A 10,319-nucleotide genomic window follows, 5' to 3' on the forward strand; every position below is an offset into this window, starting at 1 on the left:
ACCTGGGGTCAATCTCCAGCCCTGTTCTTCACCGGTCCTGGTTGCTTTCACTTGTGTATGGTGGAAAGAGGTGGCTAGAGAGGAGCTTAGCCTGCTGAGCCCATCTAGGATGGGCTTTTCTTCTGAAAACCTCAGTAACAGCCGCTGAACATTTCTCTTAGCCGGGGTGTTTTCCAGTAGCCAGACTGGGTGCTACGGGCATCTTGTTTGCACTGTGCCTGATATCTCCAGGCTCACAGTTCCACAAAGTAAATCAAGATGCCATTCCGACTCTGTACCTGGTCCTCTAATCCCTATCTCCTACCCCCTTCTCAACCTCCACCCAGTCTAAACCCCAACCCTCCTCAGCCCCCCACCTGCCCCTACCCCTCCTGCTCCTCCTCACCACTCACTCCTCCCACACACTACCTGCTCCTCCCCCAACCTTCTCCTTCCTGAGGCAGCATTGACCTCTTTGCTCCAGCTGAGGCACCTGTCCTTTGCCTCATTCCTTTACTGGAAAGTTCTGTGGGCCCCTGCACACTGTGCCCTTAAACATCACACCCGTCTACAAGGACACCTGGGTTGCCTGACTGACCCCTCACTCCCTCCGCCTTAGAATCACTACCTTGTCACTTTGAGGGAATGTATTTGGCTTCCTTTCGGCTCCACTGAGGCACAGGCAGAACCCAGATCACTGACCCAGGACAGGCCTTACGAAGGAGGGAGACCTCTCTTCCAAAAAGGCAGCAAGGCAGCTGGCAGAAGCAGACAGCATTGACAGTCTGCAGAGATCCTGAACATTTCCAAGGCACTTAAAGATCTGAGCAAATTCCATAGAGTAACAGAATTCTCTGTGTCAAGTGACTGTTTTAAAGTCGCTAGAGTATAATAACTTATTCTGAGACAGAAACCTCTAGAAAGCCCAGGTAGTACCAGTAGCTGGCGAGATTGAGGGAGGAGTGCGGCTCGAGCATCTAGCATTGAGATTTTCTTTTCTTTTCTTTTTTTTCCATTTTTTATTAGGTATTTAGCTCATTTACATTTCCAATGCTATACCAAAAGTCCCCCGTACCCACCCCACCCACTCCCCTACCCACCCACTCCCCCTTTTTGGCCCTAGCGTTCCCCTGTTCTGGGGCATATAAAGTTTGCAAGTCCAATGGGCCTCTCTTTGCAGTGATAGCCGACTAGGCCATCGTTTGATACATATGCAGCTAGAGACAAGAGCTCCGGGGTACTGCTTAGTTCATATTGTTGTTCCACCTATAGGGTTGCAGTTCCCTTTAGTTCCTTGGGTGCTTTCCCTAGTTCCTCCATTGGGGGCCCTGTGGTCCATTCAATAGCTGACTGTGAGCATCCACTTCTGTGTTTGCTAGGCCCTGGCATAGTCTCACAAGAGACAGCTATATCTGGGTCCTTTCAGCAAAATCTTGCTAGTGTATGCAATGGTGTCAGCGTTTGGAAACTGATCATAGGATGGATCTCTGGATATGGCAATCACTAGATGGTCCATCCTTTCGTCACACTTCCAAATTTTGTCTCTGTAACTCCTTCCATGGGTGTTTTGTTCCCTATTCTAAGAAGGGGCAAAGTGTCCACACTTTGGTCTTCGTTCTCTTGAGTTTAATGTGTTTAGCAAATTGTATCTTATATCTTGGGTATCCTAAGTTTCTGGGCTAATATCCACTTATCAGTGATCAGTACGTATTGTGAGAGTTCCTTTGTGATTGTGTTACCTCACTCAGGATGATGCCCTCCAGGTCCATCCATTTGCCTAGGAATTTCATAAATTCATTCTTTTTAATAGCTGAGTAGTACTCCATTGTGTAAATGTACCACATTTTCTGTATCCATTCCTCTGTTGAGGGGCATCTGGGTTCTTTCCAGCTTCTGGCTATTATAAATAAGGCTGCTATGAACATAGTGGAGCATGTGTCCTTCTTACCGGTTGGGCATCTTCTGGATATATGCCCAGGAGAGGTATTGCTGGATCCTCCGGTAGTACTATGTCCAATTTTCTGAGGAACTGCCAGACTGATTTCCAGAGTGGTTGTACAAGCTTGCAATCCCACCAACAATGGAGGAGTGTTCCTCTTTCTCCACATCCTCGCTAGCATCTGCTGTCACCTGAATTTTTGATCTTAGCCATTCTGACTGGTGTGAGGTGGAATCTCAGGGTTGTTTTGATTTGCATTTCCCTGATGATTAAGGATGTTGAACATTTTTTCAGGTGCTTCTCTGCCATTCGGTATTCCTCGGGTGAGAAATCTTTGTTCAGTTCTGAGCCCCATTTTTTAATGGGGTTATTTGATTTTATGGAGTCTACCTTCTTGAGTTCTTTATATATATATTGGATATTAGTCCCCTGTCCGATTTGGGATAGGTAGAGATCCTTTCCCAATCTGTTGGTGGTCTTTTTGTCTTATTGACAGTGTCTTTTGCCTTGCAGAAGCTTTGCAATTTTATGCGGTCCCATTTATCGATTCTCGATCTTACAGCACAAGCCATTGCTGTTCTATTCAGGAATTTTTCCCCTGTACCCATATCTTCAAGGCTTTTCCCTACTTTCTCCTCTATAAGTTTCAGTGTCTCTGGTTTTATGTGGAGTTCCTTCATCCACTTAGATTTGACCTTAGTACAAGGAGATAAGTATGGATCGATTCGCATTCTTCTACATGCTAACAGCCAGTTGTGCCAGCACCATTTGTTGAAAATGCTGTCTTTTTTCCACTGGACGGTTTTAGCTCCCTTGTCAAAGATCAAGTGACCATAGGTGTGTGGGTTCATCTCTGGGTCTTCAATTCTGTTCCATTGGTCTACTTGTCTGTCACTATACCAGTACCATGCAGTTTTTATCACAATTGCTCTGTAGTACAGCTTTAGGTCAGGCATGGTGATTCCACCAGAGGTTCTTTTATCCTTGAGAAGAGTTTTTGCTATCCTACGTTTTTTGTTATTCCAGATGAATCTGCCGATTGCCCTTTCTAATTCGTTGAAGAATTGAGTTGGAATTTTGATGGGGATTGCATTGAATCTGTAGATTGCTTTTGGCAAGATAGCCATTTTTACTATATTGATCCTGCCGATCCATGAGCATGGGAGATCTGAGATTTTCTCTCTGGCTTTCCTACACCCTCCTCCGGCACTGGGCATAGGCATCATGGCGCAAGTATGGGGGGAGATGTCAGAGGACAATTTTTCTGAAGTTGGTTCTCTCCTTTCACCTTCATATGCATCCACTTGAGATCAAACTCAAGTCTTCTGGCTTGGACTGGTGTGGCAAGCATCTTTCCCGGCTGAGCCATCTCACTGGTCCATTGTCTTCCTCAAAGACCCTTCCTCAAAGGGCAAAGATCTTTCCGAGATATCCTTTGCATTATTACTGTAGCCCAAACTGGCCAGGAATTTAGTTTGGTCATTTACCCCAGACTGACCTGTTAAAGTTAGTCCTCCTGCCTCAACCCCCAAGTACTGAGATTGAGGGTGTAAGCCACAGCACTCTGGACACCACCCTTTCTGTGTTTAAGATTTGTTTGTGTGTGTGTGTGTGTGTGTATATATATGCATGCATGTGTGCCATGTGTTCACTTGATGCTCACTGGAGTTAAAGTCGGCTGTGAGCTACTACATGTGGAACATTCAAGAGCAGCAAGTGTCTTTAACCACTGAGCCATCTCTACAGTCCCCATGTCTTTATACTATAGAATAGGAAAGTGCCCTAGCTGTCCCTCCTGATCCCTCCTGAATGTCTGGAATCACAAGCCTGAGCCACCAGGCCCAGTGTGGCCACTCTTTAATATGGCTTATAGTACTGGCCAGGAATACTTTGTTCTCAGTGCCCCTCACAAAGCCCTTCAGTTACTGTGTGGAAGGAAAAAAAAATCAACAACCAAAAGTAAAACAAACCTCAACACATTGGGAGGAATTCCTCTTACTCTGAATACTTAACACCTGACTCCAGGCACCTGGCCCTCCTTTAAGCAAGCTTACCACTGTGAATCCTTCCTTTGTTTCTTTGATACATATGTTGTTGAAGTCTACCTCCCTAGCATAGCTGTAGCCATTTTGTTCTGTGCTTGTCAGCTATTTCATATTGTTGCTGTAATATGCCTGCAAGTCATTGATACAGAAAAAGGACTTGATTCAGAGCAGGGTCACATACTCTGTTATGTTCTGAATGTTATGAGATTTTGTTTTTTGTTTTTGGTTTGGTTTGGTTTTTTGAGACAGGGTTTCTATGTATAGCCCTGGTTGTCCTGGAACTCACTTTGTAGACCAGGCTGGCCTTGAACTCAGAAATCCACCTGCCTCTGCCTCCCAAGTGCTGGGATTAAAAGCATGCGCCACCACGCCGAAATTCCACAACTATAAGCTTCACATAGGTCCCATCCAATTAAATGCCATTATGAACTGTTAATGTCTAATATAGCTTGAGTCAGGGCCAACCACCGGGCAGCACTTCAGAATTAGTGTATGAGCTCATTGTGTTTTTTTTGCAGTTTTAGCTTTTATAAGCTGATGCAGAAAAATGTTCAGTCAGAGAAGATGCACCCAACCCTCAAGTGACGTGGGGAGGTCTGGTGGGGTGAGGGTTGGCAGTAGATGGGGACATCCTCATGGGGATAGGGAGGAGGTATGGGATGTGGAACAGTCAGAGGATGGACCAGGAGGGGGATAAAATAAATCAGCAGTGTAAAAAAAAAAAAAAAAAAAAAAAAAAAAAAAAAAGACTTGCCTTGGTCATGGTGTCTGTTCACAGCAGTAAAACCCTAAGACAGTTACACTGAAATGTTTTAGAAGGTTGTGAAAGAGTTTGTGCAAACCTTTTATTTTGTGTAGCCTAACTGACCTTGAACACCCGATCTTCCTGACTCCGGTTCCTGCTCCCTGGGATTGGAGGCACTGGCTTCCAGTTTCCCTCTCATTTTATGTAAAGGCCTTGGATATCCAAGGTTTGAGTACTGGGGGGGAAGTTCTATAGCCAATTCTCTGGGAACCCCTTTAGATAACTATGTATAAATCTCACAATCTTCTCAGTTCTCTGTGGAAGCACAGAATGCTAAGTTCCATAGCCTGTAGCTGACGGAAATGACTGGACTCCAGGCTTGTATGTCAGTCGATGCTCAGTGATTTTTTTTTTTCCTTCTCATATCATGGACTCTTTGTTGGTCCAGCTCATTCAATTCCGGACGTCCTCATTTCTTTTTAAAACGTTCTATCCCAGAAATTAATGCTGTAACTTCATTGTAACTGCAAGGGTATATTGTACATTTGTAATTGTAGCTACTCAGAAGAATCCTGAGTTCAAGGCTAGAGGCAGCTTGTCTCAAAAATAACATATAGGTGATCGACAGCTCAGTGAATAGAGTGCTTACCCTCCAAGTCTGATGATGCCAGTCTGATCTCTGAACCCCACATAAAGGTGAAGGAAATAACTGACTCTACCAGGCTGGGCTTGAACTCAAGATAACTAATATGTGCTTAATAGTCTGCTACAAAAGTCAATACATAAACATTAGTTACTTAATATTGATGAATAGGTTATATGAATCTATTTAAAGAATAAACAAAAGCTCTGTGTACCTTGAAATTTTCTATGAATTTAAGTTTATTGTCCTTAGTTGTTTAGATAACTTTATACAAAGAAGCATGGTATGGTCTCATCGTCTTTGGCAAACAGGTTAATTCTGAGACAGAAGGCTTAAAAATTCAAAGACTTCTTTCTTATCTTTTTTTTTTCATTTCTTAATATTTTTTGCTATGTATCCCATGCTAGCCTAGTAATCAAGATCCTGCTGTCTCGGGAGTGCTACAGGGATGGTCACTATGGCTGGCCTGACATTGGGTTTACCAGTAGAAAGGTCATGCACAGGTGGTAGCCCAGATGGAACAATGGGAGCTGAATCTATGTGTAATGATGCAAAGATAGATGAAGAGACTGATTTTGGAGAAAAATAGGTTTTCTCTCTCTCTCTCTTTCTCTCTCTCTGTGTGTGTGTGTGTGTGTGTGTCTGTCTGTCTGTCTGTCTCTGGTGTATGGGGGGGAGGCAGGGATAGGCGTAGGTAGGTCTAACGTCTTCCAGGCTGACCTAGATCTTATGTATTCCTGGGTGACCTTGCACTCTCTGCTTCCGTTGATCAATTGCTGAGATTACAGGCGTGTACCATCAGGTATGTTTCATGCAGTCCTATGGACTGAACCCAGTGTTCCATGCATGATGGACAAGCCCTCTACCAAATGAGCTGCACCTCCAGACCTCTGAAACATGGTTTATCTACCTATACTTCAGCAGTAGATACCTAAGATTTCCCTCACACCAGCAGGACTCCTGACAGTGGCTGACTGTCTGTAATTTAATTCAGTTCTGACACTACCTGGAAAAAGTTAGATGCCACAAAGAGCTCAGACCCAGAGAGCCCCCATTCAGGATGTCCATTGGATATCCACACCTCTCATGCTGACGAAGCAGCTGTACATCAACTCTGGGTTTTGGTGACCTTCTCCAACTGTGTGTTTCCTAGGACAACTCTCTGGGGCTCTGTTGGCAGTAGTGCAGCCTGCCTTTGTTAGTGAATCTATCACTTCCCAGGTCCCAGTTCATCAGCCAGGTCATTGAACTTAGCACACGTCTTTCTTTACTTGATGATCCATGTCTCATGCTCTTTGGTTTTGTGTTGGAAAACCCTGCTGTTAAGGTAGCAGTCCACCATGTCCAGATAGCTCTCCAAGCTGGGTGCAAAAATGGAGGGCTCCCTTTCTCAGTGGGGTTTCCCCTTCTCCACTGACCTTCTCTGCAGAGCGTCTCTGGGCACAGGTGCCTGATCTTATCTGAAGAATGACCCTGCACAGAGCTTCCTGCAAGCACACAGCATGCTACAGCACCCAAGTCCCTGTCAACCCTTCCTGCCATATGATAACTAGGTACTGTGTTATGACCAATCAGTCCTTCCTGTCCCTAACCCCCAAACCCTTATACACACTACCTTTGGAGCAGTAAAGTAGAGCTGTCTCACTGAAGTGATTTCTGGAAGTCCTTCCATCATACTCATGACTGTCTGAACCCTGCTTGCTGCTGATGCTCATAGGTCAGTAGCCAACGTCCCCCAAGGAAAAGGGAGACTCAGAGTTTTGTTCTGAGACAGTACTGTCACCTACGTTGACCTAGAACTCCAAGCAACCTCCCTGCCTCAACCTCCCAAGTGCTGGGATTAGAAGCATGAGCTGTCATTCCCAGCTTTTCCACTCTGCTTCTGATCAACATCTCTGGAACCTGGTTCCTGGGGATCTACCCCATATACAGTAACCAAACCACCATTGTGCATGCCAAGAAGTGCTTGCTGACAGGAGCGTGATATAGCTATCTCCTGAGAGGCTCTGCCAGAGCCTGACAAGTACAGAGGCAGATGTTCACAGCCAACCATTGGACTGAGCACAGGGTCCCCAATGGAGGAGCTAGAGAAAGGATTGAAGGAGTTGAAGAGGTTTGCAGCCCCATAGGAGAAACAACAATATGAACTAACTAGTACACCCAGAGCTCCCAGGGACTAAACCACCAACCAAAGAATATACATGGAGGGACCCATGGCTCCAGTTATGTAGCAGAAGATGGCCTTGTTGGACATCAATGGGAGGAGAGGCCCTTGGTCCTGAGAAGGCTTGATGCCCCCCCACCCCCCACCCCCGTGTAGGGGAATGCCAAAACAAGGAAGTGGGAGTGGGTGGGTTGGTGAGCAGGGGGAGGGGGGATGAGGTAGGGGGTTTCCAGTGGGGAAACCAGGAAAGGGGATAACATTTGAAATGCAAATAAAGAAAATATTTAATTAAAAAAAAAGAACTTCTCCCCCCAGTTGTGTTAGCTTTTCCTGGGGTGAAGTGAACCAATATATCTTTGACTCAGACAGCCCAAAGGATTGATCTCATCCAAGTCTTGCTTGAAGGACCAATTAATTTGATGGAAGTTGTATACAAAGCACATGTGTGGGTGGTTATACCACCAAAGAAAATAAGTCATTGCAGCTGCGCCGACTAACCACTGGCAGACACTTGGGGAGCATCAGGACTTTGCAGGAGTACAGAGTTGTCTCCAGAGGCTTCAATGTGCCCTCATGAGTGTGCCACCCACCCTCTCCTCCAAGCAAAAGTGAGGGGTAACTCCAACTGGGTTGATTTAAACACAGCAATGACCAAGTTGTACCTAAAGGACGCTTTCACAGTATCGAGTTTTTTTTTTTTTTATATTCACAAATTAAATTATACAAAATACATTATGTGCTTTAAAAAATTACAAATTAGACCTGGAGAGGTGGCTCAGTGGTTAAGAGCACTTCCAGAGGTCCTAAGTTCAATTTCCAGCAACCACATGGTGGCTCACAACCATCTGTAATGGGATCTGATGCCCTCTTCTGGTGTATCTGAAGACAACATACGGTGTACCTATGTATGTAAAATAAATTATTATTTTAAAAAATTAGAATTTATTTTATTTACATGTATACATGTCCATGAGTATGTGTGTGAGTGGTATGGGTCCCTTCAGAGGCCAAAGGTTATCCTCTGTGCTCTCCACATGCACAGCATGGAATGGACTGCATACCACACACACATGCCGTATACCACACACACATGCTGGTGAGGTCAACTTGGTCTCATCAAACAAACAGTCAAAACCCAAGTTGTGGGTGGGGACAGGTTGGGGAAGAAAAATCCCCGAATGATGGCTCATCTAATCTCAGCGCTTGGCAATCAGAGGCAGGAGGATCACCACCTACTCAGGGGCAGCCTGGACTACAGACCAAATCCAAGCTTGTGAGAGATACATAGTAAGACCTGATCTAAGAAAAAAGTGTATGCCTGCTTGCCTTCATTTAATTTTTTTGAATCACAAGAACATCTTTAGAGCTTGAAAGAAAAGCTTTGGGGCAGGTGAGCTGCTGCCTAATGGAGGAAGATGGAGGAGAGAAGAGAAAAGCCATACCACAAAAGCTCGGATGGAGATCAGATCGTGGCTGGCAGGCAGATGCCTGATGGGAAGGGAGGCTTTATAAAGAGCATAATGAAGCCCGAAAGGTGGCAGATATTGTGGAGTGGCTGTGGAGACACAATGGAAGGGAGGGTCATGGGGGGCGATGGCAAGAGACACAGATACACAGACATACACAGGAGACACATATGTGCATGCAACACAAACTGTTAAGGAAATGTGTGCTTACAATAGAGAAAAAAGAAATAGAAGTTACACTTTTCTGAATATTGGGCAGACTTGCAGCCTTGTAGCCCTGTAAGCTTTGCCTGTGTGTAGTAATATTTTTTAATGAAGAAAAGTTGAGGTTTAGTAAAGATATCTTAAGGGCTATATAGTTCAGTGGAGGAGTCATTGCAAGTGACCTTAGCTAAAATGCCCAACAATGGGGATATGGAACCTGAAGAGACCACCTCTAGTAGCCATATGGGCCCAGTAAAGGGATGGGGGTACCAACCCACTTACAAACTTTCAATGCAAAATTGCTCCTGTCTAGAAAAAAAATGCAGCACAAAGACGGACCAGAGACTGAAATAGATAGCCTAACTTTAGAACCCATCCCTTTGGCAGGTACCAATCCCCGACACTATTAATGATGTTATGCTTTGCTTGCAGACAGGAGCCAGGTATGGCTGTCTCCTCAGAGGCTCTACCAGCAGCTGACTGAGACAGATGCTGATACCCACAGCCAAGCATTGAATGGAGGTCAGTGACCCCTGTGGAAGAGTTAGGGGAAGGGTTGAAGGTCCTGAATGGGTTGGGAATCCCATAGGAAGACCAACAGTGTCAACTAACCTGGAACCCTGAGAATTCCCAGAGACTAAGTCACCAATTAAAGAGCATATGCAGGCTGGTCTGAGCTGCCCCCCAACACATATATAACAGATGGCTGCCTTGTCTGGCCTCAATGGGAGATGTGCTTAATCCTGCAGACTTGATTCTCCAGGGTAAGGGGATATGGGGGTGGGAGGGGGCACCCTCTCAGAGGTGAAGGGGAGGGGGAAGGGGGTGGACCAAGAGAAGGGGCAGCAGTTGGGATGTTAATTATAAAGGAGGGAGATGGTTCAGTGGTTTAAGAGTGTTTGCTGCTCTTTCAAAGGGGTTCCAGTCTGGTGTCTACCAATCACCTGTAATTAAAGTCCCAGAGGATCTAATACACATTTTCTGAGTTCTGCACACCCATGCCAGACTCTTGCATGTGTGCACCCTGGTGACGAACGCACACAAACAAAAATGCAGAGGACTAAAAGCACTCGAAGTAATCCACACAGGAAAGCCTGAATTGACCTTCTGTGAAGCCAGAAAGCCTGAGACATG

The sequence above is a fragment of the Mus musculus genome, chromosome 8 (genome assembly GCF_000001635.26).
Source record: "Mus musculus strain C57BL/6J chromosome 8, GRCm38.p6 C57BL/6J".
Lineage (NCBI taxonomy): Eukaryota > Metazoa > Chordata > Mammalia > Rodentia > Muridae > Mus > Mus musculus.